Here is a 16,339-nt window from a genome sequence, read left to right on the forward strand (position 1 = left end):
CTGAGGAGCAGCAGCCAGAGAAGCTGGAAGGAGAGGCAGGCTGGTATGAGATCATGGCAATTACACGAGGATACAATTTTATAAGGAGGGAGTGGTTGATGGCCATATGAATCAGAGGTGTCAGGTAGTTTAAGTGTGAGGGGAACCTGTTGGGCTGAGCCATTAAAACATCACTAGAAACCTTTGTAAGAGCATAAAAGGCGCCATGGATTGAAGAATAAATGGAAAATGAGACGTAGAGGTGAACTTGAAGACTGCCCTTTTAAGATGCTTCACAGTCAATGGAGGAGGAGAGCTGGGATGATGTCATAGGGACCCAGGTGAAGGACAATGTGGTATATCAAAGGTAGTTCTCAGCCTGAGGCCTTACAGGTGAAACAGTTCTAGTTGACTCAGAGGTCCATAGGTGACAAGGTTTCAAGGAGTCTGAGGTCAAGTGTAGGTGAAGGTTGTAGGAATTGGAGAGATTAAAGAACTGGGAGGGCAGGAGGTTGGAAGGCAATGAGCTAAGACTAGGGTAGGTGTTTGAGTCATTGAAGAAGATGGAGCCGAGTCTGCCATTTGCAGATAACAGAGATGAAAATGAGACCACGGTTGTATGAAAAGTATGACTCTGTGGGTTTAGTATTGTTCTTAGGTCCTGACAAATTCTAAAAGTATTGCATTCCCAGGCGGCTTGGTTAAAAAGTTGCACACATCTCCTCTGCAATGATGTAAAATTTTAAATGATATTCATATATATTTCATAGTTTAAAGTTTCATGACTATAAGTAACCATGCAAAATTCTGCAGCGTTTATTATATGAGATAATGATAATACATGCAACACACCTTGTGCAAGAATCTGGCAGCAAATAATAGGGGCTGAATGGGTGTCTGTGGCTTCTGGGGTTAAAAAAAAAATACCCTTCTCATGAAGTAGAACATCAACAAAGCAGTCAGTACAGAGTAAATGCAGTAGATTAAGGGCTAGAGAGAAAGAAGAAATGGTACCTTATTTTCTTCCCTTTGTGGAATTTCTGGGGACAGGGGAAGAAGAATAAAAAACCTAGCAAAGAAGAACAGGGTTTGGAGGAGAGGAGAGTTAAGGTGCTTTTCAGTCATCTAGATCTGAAGAGGCAGGATCTGCTCCTTTTGCAGAGTGGTTTTTGATCTGTGGGCAACATAACTTCAGTCCTGGACACTTGAATTTAATTCCTGTCCTCCTGACTCCAGGTGCTATGAGCCTACCACAGACTGAATGTTTATGTTCCCCAAATCATATGTTGAAATCCTAAACCCCAGTGTAATGGCATTTGGAAGCAGGGCCTTTGGGAGGTAATTAGGTCATGAGGGTGGAGCCCTTATGAATGGGATTAGTGCCCTTATCAAAGACACCCCAGAAGTTCTCTAGCCCTCTTTCTGCCATGTGAAGATACAATGAGAAGTTGGCTATCTGCAACCCAGAAGAGGGTCCTCACCAGAACCCAACCATGCTGGCACCCTGATCTCAGACTTCCAGCCTCCGGAACTGTAAGAAATATTTGTTATTTAAGCTACCCAGTCTATGGCACTATGTTATAGCAGCCCAAACTGACTATAACAAAGCCTTAAATTGGATTTGACAGCCAAGTCTCACAGGCTGGGAAAAGCATTTATAGGATATGTCAGTATTATCCAGCTAAAACCAAGTCAACAAAGGTTTCAGATGCATGGTGCATGTCAAAAGCTTTCTGAGCTGTTTCTGTACCGACAAAGGTTTTCTTCAAAGCTTCCAGAGTTATCACTGTCATTTCCAAAAATGGATAGCAATCCCATGCGTCACTCTAAGAATGAAACTTTTTTTTTTTTTTGGCAGTTGGCTAGTATGGGGATCCGAACCCTGACCTTGGTGTTAAAAATGAAACTTTTGATAGAAATGCTGACTGGCAGAATTCTTCTCTGCAGAGTGATCACTATAAAGGCAGACTAAGCGAGCTCTTTCGACCCTTCTCTATCTGCCTTCAACAACCCTTTCATCTCCTTGTCAGACAGATAGGCTGCTGGGGGTGGGCAGAGGGCCTGAAGTTGCTTTATATTTTCTTTGTGGACCATGAAACCATAGAACTGTTTCCAGCTCCTTGATTGTTATTGCTGAGTTCTGCATGTGTGTTTTACTTGCAGGCTCTCTGGGTGGGGAGATTGGTTTTTAATCTTTTCATAGCTATTAGCCACGTCCTTTGGTGAAGACCTGTCAGTGGCCTTTTCATGTTGGGTTATTCACTGTCATTCAACATGACCAAAATGAAGCCACAGATGCTGCAGAAGGAAGTGTGTCCACATGATAAAACTTTCCAAACTGGTTTTTGTCTATAGAGCAGGCCTTGAAGACGATTCTCATTTCTCTAATAGTGGAAAAGTCTCTGAAGAAGGAATCCTATCTCAGAGTCATAGGACTAGAAGGAGCCTTGGGAAGTGACCTGATCTGATTTCAGGAGTTTTAGACAAATGAGGATTAAACCATGCAGGGCAGAAGCATATCTGTTCTCTCTTAAAAGATCTCTAAAGACAGAGATTCCCCCACCAGCTAACATTTCCTTAGGACCCACTATAAGGAAAGCTAGTCCTTTTGTGTATTATTCTCATCCCTCTTCACAACCACCCTACAGTGTACGTATTATATATCATGTCCATTTTAAAGATGAAGAAACTGAGGCTTAGAGGGGTTAAGTAACTTATCACACAGATAAGTGGTAGAAAAACACATTTCATTGCAAAGCCTATGCTCTGAGCCTCTACTATGTCGTTCATTTGGTCTTCATCCATCCATTCCACCCCTCCGTCCATCCCTCTATCCATCCATTCATCAGCAAATATTTACTGACTGCCTACATGAAACGATTCTAGTAAGAGAAAGAGAGTCAATGAGCAACCATAAATATATAATGTTTCAGGTGGTGGTATTGGCTAAGAAAAATAAAGCAAGGATTTTTGTAATTCAATTACTATTTATCCTTGCTTTCAACCAAGGTCTCTTTTCCTTATCCTGTTCTGAGGCCCAGACCAGAGCAGATTCAAATGACTAGATAACTGTCAATCATGAAGTTCCCCTGTAAACTCTTCTTGTTTGAGACCCATAGTTGCCCTACTCACAGGTCAATATCCACACAGGTAAAAATGAGGGACAAAGGGAATAAAATGCATTTGTCATCCTGGTTGATTAGGGGATCCTCATCAACTCTCATTCATATTCACAGCAACTATATATATTTGTGTGTGTGGCTGGCTGGCTGGCTGGTATGGGGATCTGAACCCTTGACCTTGGTATTATAACAACCTGATATAATTTTGGTTTGACATCTGAAGGGAGAGCAAAGTGTTCCCTACAGAAAGCCCATGACTTTCCATACACCTTGACGAAGTAAAAAGAACTGAATGATTCCAGTCTTGACTTTAGCACTTATGGGTTGTGTTTCCTTTGGCAAGTGATATGAACTCTCTGAATCTATTTCCTCATTTGTAAAACTAAGTATAGGAACTTTTTTTTTTTTTTAGGATTTATTTTTATTTAATAATATAGTAGTCATGCCTCCAACACAGTATGCAATATCTCATTCTTTCACATATTTCTTACATTTTCAAGCTTTCTTCAGCTTGTTCCTTCCCCATGACTCAAGTTTCTCCTATATTTAAAAGAGCCCTCTCTCAACCACGTGCCCTCACCTCACGCCTTCCCACCACACCTAGTGTTCTTCAGGAAGAGTGTCCCCTCACTGATGCCACTTCCTCACTCCCCACTCACTTCTCAGTTCTACAGTTTGACTTCTGCCCCCGCCACTGCCCTGGTCTGCTCGAAGATCCAGAATTGACACCAGACCCAATGGACACATTTTAGCTCCTGTCTTTTGATTCCTTTCCTGTTCTGACTGCTCCTATGTACCTCACTGTCTCCTCCTAGGCTCCCACCGCCCTCCCCTTTGATTTTCTTTCAGTTGGGCCCTATTATAATTGAGTCCTCTGTGCAGATTAATGGTACTTTCCTTCCACAACCCCATTCCCTGCCCCACGCCCACTCACAATTGGGGTGGGGTGGGGAGATGGAGGCTACTGGCATCTAGTGAGTTGAGGCGAGAGATTCTACTAAACAACCTGCAATGCACTGGACAGCCGCCTGAAATAAAAAGTATCTGACCCAAAATGTCTAGAGTGCCAAGGTTGAAAAACCCTGTCCTAGAGAGATATAAACAAGCTAGGGATCTGACTCCAAATCCCGATGACAGCTGTCATACTCTCCTCAACAGGAGGCAACCCAAAGTCACATCCAGCTGCTGCAGAGATGTCACAGGGTCACAACAGCTTCTCAGTCTCTAGGTTGACAGTTCCTGGGCCATGTCTAGGGTTCCTCCAGTTGTGTCTGTCTGGTGCAGGTGTAACTCTTCCCTATCCTTCCACCTGTGGGCTCCTTGCAGTGGCATCAGTTTCCTGGTCAGATGTGACTGCTTCCTTTTCTGCCCACTGGGGACTGGGGAGGAGTCCCCTGTCATGGGGCTTCACAGTCATAGCAGTCCTTGCCTGCTGCTAGTGATGACATCCTCTGTATGCAACCCTGCCAGATTCCCTTAGGAATGGCAAAATTTTGCCACATTGATTTGAGTCAAGCATAAACCCAGGGTTAACTCCAGGAGCCTGTTTTGATGTTTCTTGTGATGTAACTTACTCAGAACATGAAAGAGTTTCCTATCCAATTCACTACTGTGGCTTCTTTGCATGCAGGAATCCCCAGTATTCGCCACATCCTGAAGCAACTGCATAACCAGTTTCAGCATCTTATTTGATGGTATATTATTCACAACTGCTGTCCTGGTGCCATTTTCAGACTTGGAAATAAGCTGGATGCCCAGAGCAGGAATCCACTCAAGTTAGCTCAAAGAAAAGTGGATCTGTGCAATGTGGATTTTCACGTAGCACAGTCACAGGGAGTGAAAAGTGGTTGGGCTGTTGCCATGCTCTCCACCTCTCTGGAGTCACAGGATCTACTAGCTCTGTGCCTGTCTGCTCCCTGGAACCTCACACTGGCATCCTCTAAAAGACGCCTGTCTCTGTAAAGCACCTGGTTCTGCTCCCCCACGGCCAGGGCCAGGCCTTAGCTGTGGCCTCAGCCTCTGTGGCTCTGACCTTAGCCCCAACTCCAAATGACCCACTGCTTTATTGCCCAACACCACTCTAACTAATCTTCTCTCCATTCAGATTCTCTAATGTGTGAATCTGTTTGGCTCAGGATGGGTCAAATGTCCACTCCTTCTCCACTCATCTAAGGCCTAGATGGGGGGAGAGGGTGGGTGTTATATACACAGCTGCCCAGGTCCACCAGACACTAAGGTGGGGGGGGGGTGAGGAAACACACACACAAAATAGAAGCTGCAGCAGTTCTGGGATACTGAGTGCTAATGCTCTGGAATAAAATGGGGGACATCAAAACACATCTATCTCCCCACCATCTACACCCACCTCCCACCCCACCCCACCTCCTTCTTACCTCACCCCATCCTCCCACTCCCCTTACCCCATCCTACCACTCATCCCCTTCTCCCTACTCCACCGAGTCCACTCCCTCCCTCCCTCCCCCCTGAAAATTGATTTCCCATTGAGTTCTATTTCTCATTTCTGAATTCACTGAGGGTTTTGCAGCCAGATTCCCCTCCCACAATGGCAGTAAACTTCCCTCCGTGAAAAATTCACGGTATTGCACCAAGGGCAGTTCCATCCCCTGGGCGTGCGAAATACTGGTCTCTGCTGATAGGGTTGAGAGTCTCTCCAGTCCCTTTGGAGTTCTTGAGGGTCTATTCCCTGAGCCCCCACATCAGACCACAGGCTAACATCAGAGACCCCCCAGTAGGGAGGCATCTGAGGTGCAGCCGGTGCCATGGCTGCTGGTGGGGATGCGTCTGGGAAGAGGAAGTAAGGGCATGCATATGAGTATGTGAATGAGTCAGGGAGCTGGACAGGAAGGAACTCCGGCGAGGATGTGGACGTGGGGTTCAGGGTCTCAGAGACATAAGTCATGGCTGCTTCCACTGACCTCAGATCTCCCCCTTCCCCCCTGCCCTCCAGAGGTAATTTTTCTGCTCCACGGCTCCCAAGAGCTGCAGGTCTCCACCCGGCTCCTGTGCGGCCTCCACGGGGACAGCTCCCTCAGCATCTTGCTCCTTCTCTCCTCCTCCTGCAGCACCAGCGGCCTCTGCCGCCTCCTCTTCCTCCTCATCTGCTCCTTTGGACCCAGCCCCTCTGGCAGTGGCCAGGCCCGGCCCCTCTGCGGCCCGCTCCCGCTGGGACTGAGAGTCCAGGTCCTCCGGGAGGAGCTTCCACCTCAGCAGCTTCAGCTCTTTCTGCAACTCCACCAGCTGGGTCTGGGTCTGCGCAGCTGGAAGGCCGCCTCCCTGCGCTCCATCTTCTGCTTCTCCTGGAGCTCCTTCAGCTCTGAGGACAGTCTCCGCGCGGCCGACTTCTGCAGTTTGGAGAACTCGTGCAGCCACTGCACCCTGAGCCCCTGTAACTGCCCCTGCCTGAGGGCGAAGCACACGGCCAGGGCCAGGCTGCTCCAGGCGCAGGCCTCCTTAGCCTCACTGGGCAGCTCACTGTCTTCCATGATGGCCCTGAGCTTGTCTTCCACCTGCCCCCAGGACAGGGACATATTCTCGAGGTAGAATTCAGGACCTTTCGTGTGCCTGGCCATCTTGTCGTTGATGAAGGCCACCACTTCGCCATGTTGGAACCCACCAGAGGGGTCCTCGGGTTTCAAGGCCATGAGGGCTGAGGGCTTTAGCGGCTTCGCTGGCCCAGGCCCAAGTAACAAGTGGGACAGGACTCTCTCCTTGCTTCAGCTTCTGCAAAATGGCGCCTCGGGGCCAACCCTCGGGGCTTTTACTGTGGGACTGTTCCAACTACCGGAGACTGCGGGGGTGGGAGGGAGTGCGTGAGAAATGCTCCTCCCCCTCCTAGGGATGTAAGAGGATACCCCACAAGGTTGAAGTCCTTGACTCCATGGTCCACCTCCTCTGCATGCTGGTGTGAGGGTTGGGTCCCCAAGTCCTTGGGCAGCTCCACTCCTATGGCTTTCCTAGTTTCAGGCCACACTTCAGCTCTCCTAGGCTGGGATTCCACTCTGGTAGCTCCACAGGGCTGGGGTCTCCATGGTGGTCCCACTCTCATGGCTCCACTAGATATGGTGCTGATGGGGTTTCTCTGCTACAGCTCTGACCCCAAGTTTCCATTTGGCATTGCTCTAGTGAAGGTTGTCTGCGGTGACTCCACCCCTGCGACAGATCTTTTCCTGGGCCCCCAGACTTTTCCATACATCCTCTGAAATTGGAATGGAAGCTCCCAAGCCTCCACAGCTCTAGCATTCTGCAAGCCTGCAGACCTAACACCACGTGTATGCCGCCAAGGATTCCAGCTTGTATTTTCTTTTTTTTCTTTTTTTTTTTTTAAAGATGACCATAAGGTGATCTTAACCCTTGGCTTGGTGTTGTCAGCACCACGCTCACCCGGTGAGCTAACCGGCCATCCCTCTATGGGATCTGAACCTGTGGCCTTCTTGTTGTCAGCACCACCCTCTCCTGAGTGAGCCACGGGCCGGCCCCCCAGCTTGTATTTTCTTTTTTTTCTTTTTTTTTTTTAAAGATGACCCTAAGGGGATCTTAACCCTTGGCTTGGTGTTGTCAGCACCACGCTCACCCGGTGAGCTAACCGGCCATCCCTATATGGGATCTGAACCTGTGGCCTTGTTGTTGTCAGCACCACACTCTCCTGAGTGAGCCACGGGCCGGCCCCCCAGCTTGTATTTTCTAAAACTGCGGGTCCAGCCACACCTGGGGCCAATTTACCCATAGGTGGAATAGCCAAAGCAGATGGAGTAGCCAAAGCAGCTGGAGCAGCCAAAGCAGCTGGGGTACTGGTGCTGGAAGCAGTTTCCGAAGGTAGTCCTGAGCAGTGACCCTGTGGAAGGTACCTCAGTTCTGTTCCCCAAGACCATTTTCTCTCTCTAGGTCTTTGGGCCTGAAATGGAAGGATTGGCCCCAGAGGCTTCTGCAATGCCTTCAGGGCCTTTTTCTCCTTCTCTTGATAATTCCTCTTCTTTGTACTAATCTTAGTTAATAGTCGCTGAGTTGCACCATTGAATGCTCTCTGCTTCTGTACCACATGGTCAGGCTGCAAATTTTCTAAATTTTTACACTCTGCTTCCTTTTTAAATTCTGGCTTTATGTCATGCCTTTGCTGCCATAACTCAGTATAGGCTGTTGAAAGTCGCCATGCAGCTTCCTTAATGCTTTGCTACTTAGAAATTTCTTTGGCCAAATGCTGTGGTTCACAACTCCTAAGTTTCAACTTCCACGAACTCCTAGGGCATGGACACAATGCAGCCAAGTTCCTTGCCAGTTCATGGCAAGGGTGAGCTTTGCCCTAGTTTTCAATAAATTCTGTTTTATTTCTATCTGAGACCTCCTTAGAAGTGTCTTTACAGTCCATATTTCTATCAGCATTCTGCTCGCCACCAGGTAACCAGTCCCTAAGACATTCCAAACTTGCCCTCGTCTTTTTGTCTTCTGAGTCCTCTAAACTCCTCCAACCTTTCCTCGACACCAAGTTCCAAAGCCATTTCCACATTTTCCAGTATCTGTTATAAGCAACACCCCACTTCTCTGGTACCAATTTTCTGTATTAGTTTGTTTATGTTGCTTATAACAAAGTACATGGAACTGGGTGATTTATAAAGGAAATGAAATTTATTGCTAATAAATTTATTTGCCTGGGAAGTCCAAAGTCCATCTGGTGGTGGTGACAGTGACTCAGGGGTCTCATGTTGCAAGATGGTGGAAGCAGAGAGAGCCACGGAGAGCCTAAGTATAGTAACTCTAATCCCTCTCCCATGGTTGTAGTAAAGGTGAAATGAGTTTACACAAGTAAAAGATCTCTATACATTTTAAAGTAATCCATGTGCAAATAAAGTCTTTGATGGAAGATTGGGATAGCTTTGCAAAGAAATACAAGTACTTTATCTGGTCTGAAGAAAAATTCTGTTCAACATGAAGTCAGTCGATGTTGATCGAATCCTTGTAGTGATTGAAATAGGAAAATACTAGGTTACTAATTGTTGTCTTACAAGCTACCCAAAACTTACAACTACTATTTATTGTTTCTCCCAGTTCTGTGTGTTGACTGGTGGCTCACCTGCTGGTCTCCCCTGGGTTCACACCTGTGGTTACAGACGGAATGCAGCTGGAATGGGGGAATGGTCCAAGATGGCCTCAGTTGTGTGTCTGGTGGTTGGGCCTCTCTCTCCAGGTGGTGGTTCATCCTCAGGGAGGTCTGGGCTTCTTTCTATGGTGATATCAGAGTAGCAAGTGGGCTCAAGAAGGTTAGGCTGCAAAGCCTTTTAAGGCTAAGGCTCAGGAGTCACATAATGACTATTCTTTTGGTCAAAGTAGGTCACAAAGTACCCAGGTTCAAAGGGAAAGACAATAGATTCCACCTCTTGGTGGCAGAGGCTGCAAAGCCACATTGCAAAGAAGCCTCCAGTATAGTAGAAATTGTGGCTATGTTGGCAAATAATCTACCACAAATACTTTGTATATGATAAATCATTCTTTGTTTTAATAATTCTTTTTAAGTCATTTTGAACTTGCATTAAATTTGCCAGATCAGTACAGAGAACACCCATATCCCTATTCACCCATGTTCCCTAATTGTTCATATTTTACCTCTTTTGCTCCTTTGCCCACTATCTATAAATAAGTTCTATCATGAGTCATTTTCTGAATTTTTAAGCATGATGTCCCATCATGTTTAAACACTTCAGTATGTATGTCTGGCAAACAAGGACACTACCTACCTAACTGCCCAATCAAGAAGTCAACATTCAGGGGCCGGCCTGTGGCTCACTCGGTAGAGTGCGGTGCTGATAACACCAAGGCCCCGGGTCCGGATCCCATATAGGGATGGCCGGTTCGCTCACTGGCTGAGCGTGGTGCTGACAACACCAAGTCAAGGGTTAAGATCCCCTTACCGGACATCTTTTAAAAAAAAAAAAAAAAGAAGTCAACATTCATACGTCACTACTGACCAGTTTACAGATTGTATTCAAATATTTCTTTTCTAATTTTTTTTTTTAAGGCAAGTCAAGTGAAGCAGTGGGAGTAGAGAAGGAACAAAGAAATCTGTAACTGGTTGTGATCAATTAGTTGCAAACACCATTGCATTTGGACTCGCCCTAAATTTCAATAACTGTCTCAACAAACGTCAGTTTTTCCTTTCTGGATCCCATCCAGGAATGTATGTTGCCCTTAGTTGTCTTGTCTTGGCAGACTCCTTCAATCTGAAACAGTGTGTCAGCTTTTCTCTGTCTTACATTTCCTTCATGGTTTTAAGTGTACAGATCTTGCATTCTGCAGGACGCCCCTCAACCCGGGTCCATTGGATGTTTGCTCATGACCAGATGCAGACCGTGCATTCTCGACAGGAACATCACAGAGATGGTGCTGTGCTCCTCTCAGTGCCTCACACCAGGGGAAGAGACCTGTCCCACAACTGACGATGTTGACCTTGGTCACCTAATCCTGTTGGTGACTGTTAGGTTTCTCTACCTTAAATCCACCATTTTCCTCTTTCTAATTGATTAGTATTGGTTGGGGGAGGGAGATATTCCAATATTATTCCAATATCTTGTTCTTCTTCAAACTTCCACTAACTAGCCTTAGTATTCATTGAAAGCTCCCCTCTGTATCAGTCACCTCCGCAGTGGTTGCCAAATGTTGGTTCTCTTGTGTATTTCCATTAGTCCTTCCTTATTTATTACTTGGCATTCTCCTTTAAGGAAGAGCTTTCCCTAGTCTCCCATTAATTAGTTTATTTATTTATAGCAGTGTGGACTCATTCAATGAGTAGTAATCTATCAATATCATCATTATTATTTGTTTTTTGGTGGCTGGCTGCTATGTGGATCTGAATGCTTGACCTTGGTGCTACAAGGTGGTGCGCTGACATTATTTATTTTTGATATTCAAATTGTTCTTAATTTGGTCGGGGGGGGCCCTTCAAGCTGGTTCTTTTTGACATTCCCATCGTTCATTGAGTATATCATTATTTTCTGGCACAAGAAGATGTTCCAGGCCCCTTCTCTCTAACACACATACCCCCCCCCACACACACACACACTCTGACTTAACAAGGATGATTTTGGTGAATCCAGTTGTCAGGCTAAGGTTCACAGACCCTTCAAACCCATTGTACAGACTGGGTCACAGACCCCTCACATGCCCTGCTGGGTCACAGACCCCTCACATGCCTGGCTGGGTCACCAGACCCCTCACACGCAGGTTGTGAGCTAGGTAATTGGGAAAGATCCTGGGAGCCATTGGCAGAGTTGACAAGTTCATTCCAATGTGAGCTCAGTCCTCGGCTTCCTCAGCAGCAACAGCAGCTTACAGTAGCCTCCAACAGCAGCAACGGTGGCCTCCTGGGGGCACTGGCAGCAACAGCTTGTAGCAACAGCCTCCAGCAGCAGTAGCAGCTTCCCTGTGGCCCTCCTGGGGGCCGGGGGTGGGGGACATTGTAGATCAGAGCCATTTGTCCTTTATACTTAAGTACAATAACCCAGGAACACCTGGGTGCTACTTAGACAACCCAGAAACACCTGGGCACACGTGCACAATTATATTTACATCAAATGCTTGGCAAGATTCCAAACCCCCTGAAAGAGCCTGACCATTTACCTTCACTTTCCCTACACCAGTGAATTATATGCAAACTTTTAAGTCTATTTTTCTAGGAAAGAGTCTAGCCTAGCTACGATCAGATTCTTATTGAAGACCCCTGACTTCAAAACACTTAGGGACCATTGATTAACATCTCAAGGAACTCTTAGCCTTTCTTTCAGACCTGCCATTTATCCACTTCCTAATTATTGGGTAGCTTGGAGGTGCTTTAGCCCTCTTGCTATCTCAGTTACCTCCTCCAACCTAAAACAGTCTCTAGCTTATAGGAAATGCTCAATAAATGTTAGCTACTAAAATTATTAGGGAAGATTCTCGTGCTCAGGGTCTGAGTCCTGAATATCCCAGTGGAATTTCCAGTATAGCTGGCTATAGAACTTAGTCAAATAAAGAGGGGGGAAAAAGCTGTTGCTTTTTGGATGGCACGAGGGGGCAAGTGTTAATTTCTGCAGTGCCCCACGTGGAGGTTTTTCAGGTTTTATGAACTTAGCAGCACAGTACCCTGGCAACCTGGGGTGGGAGACATCCAACAGAATCATGTGGATGGCCCTGGCTGCCTAAGTGCCCCCCAGTGGTTAGTTTCTTTCAAGTTAGATGGGAAAATATATGCCGTCTCAGAACCCTCATCCCTGAGGTGGTCTTGCTCTTTCTTTCCTGAAAGACCACAGCACACACTGCTTCATCTCCAGCAGGTAAAGCTCTGCCTGTGGCATTCGTTGTGCTCCACTGAACAGTTGCTTAAAGCCTTGTAAAGGCTTGCTATTATTTATGTTTATCTATTTGTTTATTTTATTGTAAGACATTGTCAGATGTGGGAAAATCTTTCAAACAAAAGCGAGAGCCTCTTGCTCTGGCTCCAGCTCCTCAGCCTTGTGCTGTGTGAGGCTGCACAAGGTACTTGAAGTCTCTCGGCCTCATTTCCTTGTCTGTCACAGAATTATGTGCAGTCTGGCTGCTTTCAAGCTCAACATTATGTAACCCTATCTAATTTAACTCCTGTGTCATTTGACTTTTCATATGTTTATCCTGTTTCCACGTATAAATGAAGAGCAACATTTAAACCTGCTTCCTCTGTGAGAGAAGGGACTTTGTCTCACTTTGTTCTCTGCAGGATCCCCCAGACGTAGAACAGTACCCACCTTGGAGCAGTCACAGTGAACAAGACAGGCAAGATTCTGCTGTCATGGTGCTTACATTCTCTAGGGAAGACAGAAAACAAACAGGCTCTCAGACAGTGATAAGTGCCGAATAGAGAATTCAGCCAGGCTGCTGGGTTAGAGTAACTGCGTGTGACTGTAGTCAGGGAAGCCTGTCCAGGAGGTGACTTTAAAACTGAGATCTAGAGCCGAGTGCATCTTGGTGAGGTGATCCAGACAGAGAGAATAACACTTGCAGGGGTCTGAAGTAGGCCCAGATGAGAGATGACGAGGATGAGTGATATGATTAGAGATAAAGGGGATAGTTTAAGAAATTAGAAAAGTAGACTGTAGTGAGATTATCTAGAACTCTAGGGCCTAGAATATACTTTGGATTTTATTCTGAGTACACACTTCGCATGTGCATGTGCATGCACACACATACACAGGCTGTTGTACTGGGAATGAACAGTGGGTGGGCAAAGATATGAAAGGGGACTGTTTTAATAGTGGTAGCAATGAAGATGGACAGCAGTGAACAGAGTTGGGATACATTTTGGAGGGAGAGTTAACAAGACTTGCTGATGGATTGGACACTGTGTGGAGGTAAAGAGAAGAACCAGGGACAGTTCTATCCCTATGGAAAAAGGATAGAACTGATACAAGTGGACAGCTGAGTGTCTTTGCCATAGTCAAGAAGTTGGCAAACTATGGCCCAAGGGCCGAATTTGACCTACTGCCTGTTTTTGCGAATAAAGTTTTATTGGAACACAACCAAGGTAATTCCTTTGTGTATTTTCTGTAGCTACTTTTGCACTACAGCAAACTTTCATATCAAGAGCAAAGTCTGGAAGACTAGAACCTTTCCAAATAAAATCAAGGTCCTGTAAATTAAAAATAAGGGAATGGGTATTGAACAGTCAAGGTAGCCGTGGGGCCTTAGTGCATGCGCAGAGGAAGGGAGAGGAAGGGAAGCAGGCAATGGTAGACAAATAATACTAAGCTTCAAGTTGGAAGAGAATTAATCTTGGGGCCCTGGTAACTTCTGTGGCATAAACTGTATCCAGCAAAAGATGGGCTGTTGATAAAAAATGAGACACCAACCCGTAGGCACAGTGTATGAGGGAACTGGGCCTGATGAAGACCCCATAAAGAAGCTGGCCAGGAGCATTCCTCCATTCCTCCATTTGTTCATCTAATTTGTCCACTCATTCAGCATATATTTATTGAGTGCCTACTATGTACCTGATATTCATCATTACTAAAGAGATTTGCAGTACTGAGATTTGCTGTTTCTATTGCACCTGTATTTTCAAAGTAAATCTGATTATTGGGCCGGCCCGGTGGCGCACTGGATAGTGCGCCGCTTGGGAAGTGCGGTGGCGCTCCCGCCCAAGGGTTCGGATCCCACATACAGACCGGTTCCCACTCACTGGCTGAGCGAGGTGCGGGAGCAACGCTGAGGGTTGCGATCCCGTTGCCGGTCCTGGTCCGGTACGGGGGCAACACTGAGGGTTGCGATCCGATGCCAGACATGGAAAAAGACAAAAAAAAAAAAAAAAGTAAATCTGATTATGTCTTTCCCTAGCTTAAAATCCTTCCATGGCTCTGCTCTAGGTTAAAAACGAAGACCCTAACCTTGCCTACATGCCCTGCCTATTTTGATTGTTCCTTATTCTCCCTGTCCTGAGCTCCAGCTCCACTGGCCATCTGTCAGTATCTCTAAAGCTTTGAGCTCTTCCTGTCTCATGGCCTTTGCATGTGCTATTTCCTCATTCTGAAATTCCTTCTACCCCACTCTATACCTGGCTAAACTCCTATTCATCTGTCAGGCCTCTGCTTAAATGTATTCCCTAAGGGAGCCCTACCTCACCCCTAGCCCACCCTAGGGATCTTGTAGCTTCCCACACTTCTCTATCATGGCATGTCACACATAGCAGTCATTGGTGTGGTTATTTGCTTAATCTCTCCCTCCTCAGACTAAGGCTAAAAGCACCATATGAACAAAGACTCTCAAAACCCTAATACCTGGAATGATGAATTATCAAGTGAAAATCCTTTATAACTTAATCTCATTTTACTTACACAATGATCTGTAGGTTTGGAGGAGTAGGATAAAGAGCAGGGATTGTTTTCCTTATTGTCTGAAAGAGAAATACAGGCACAGAGAAGTGAACAGAGTATTGTACTAACATAGAATGATAATTGCAATCAAGGTGGGAGCACCACAGTGTACATTCTCTCTTATGGAGGACTCCAATCAAAAGAACAGAACCCTCTAAATCCATCTTCTAAACTCTTCTGCAGAGGCCCACACTCAGCACACACCAGCCAGTAACAAGTTTTAAACATATAATTTAGTGGCACACCTCTTAATGAATACATCTCCTTAGGGCAGTCACTTTGGAGGGAATTCTTGTAAGAGGCAGAGTGTATTTGTCAGAATAGGCTAAGTGGTGCTGCAGTAATGAAAAGCCCCCAGTTCTCAGTGACTTCAACAAAAGGGTTTTTACCTTCTTATTTATGCTACATATTCATTGAGAGTTGTCCAGGGGTGGGGAGCTTTTCTCATCATGGTTACGCAGGGACCCTGCCTTCTTGAGGCTCCACCTTTGCCTATGCTTCCATGGTTCCAGAGACAAGGGAACAGAATCTGTGTGGGCTCTTAGAACTTCTGCTTGTGACATGTGTCACTGCCCCTCAAATTTCATTGGCCAAGGCCAATCTATGGCCATGCTTGAGTACAACAGGGTGGGGATAGAACCTCGTGTAGGAAAAGGACTGAATATTCATAAACAATAATAGAGTCTGTCACATAGGTTGTTTGAGTGAAGTAATGATCAGTCTCGGGTGTTTTGGAGTGCAGCCTGAGTTATCTGGATTATTCTTTTACTCGATCTAAATATTCAAGATAAGGATTCAACTCTCCTCATAGTTCACAGAGCTGATCTGAGTGTGACTTTGAGATGCACCCAAAAGAAAAATAGTTCCTTCCAGAAAAAGCTCAAAAGGGGTCCCCATGCTTGGCTGAAGAAAAGGCTTTGAATCATTTTATAACAGATGTTACAAAGATCCAGCTTTCTTTCAAATCTTAAACACTTTGTGGCTAGATACAAATCACTTTGGGAAAATGACTTAATTTTTCTGTTTTCCTGTGCCTCCTCTCCCTTTAAGGTGGACTGTGCTGTTGGTTAAGTAAATGGAATTAAGTTAAAAGGGAAAAACCACAATGAAGGATGTTGAGAGTGGGCATGTGCGGGACATATGATAGTTTGTAAAATAAAGCTGAGTTTTTGAATATTCTTGCACTCAAATTCTGAGTTTGCCACTTACTTACAATGACATTGAGCACATTATTAACCTCTCTGAGCTGCCTTCCTCATCAATCGAGTAGGAACACCAGTTAATACTAGCGATAATGTTTGCAAAATATCTACTACTTAGTAGCTGCTCAAGAAATGTCAGGTGGTGTTGCTA

At 45.7% G+C, this 16,339-nt stretch overlaps 1 pseudogene; it reads right to left on the reverse strand.

The window, feature by feature from the left end:
- Nucleotides 1-5,836: 5,836 nt before the first annotated feature.
- LOC103602180 lies at nucleotides 5,837-6,763 on the reverse strand (annotated as a pseudogene).
- Nucleotides 6,764-16,339: the final 9,576 nt, after the last annotated feature.

Source organism: Galeopterus variegatus, unplaced genomic scaffold (genome assembly GCF_000696425.1).
Source record: "Galeopterus variegatus unplaced genomic scaffold, G_variegatus-3.0.2 Scaffold4039, whole genome shotgun sequence".
In the NCBI taxonomy this organism is placed as follows: Eukaryota; Metazoa; Chordata; class Mammalia; order Dermoptera; family Cynocephalidae; genus Galeopterus; species Galeopterus variegatus.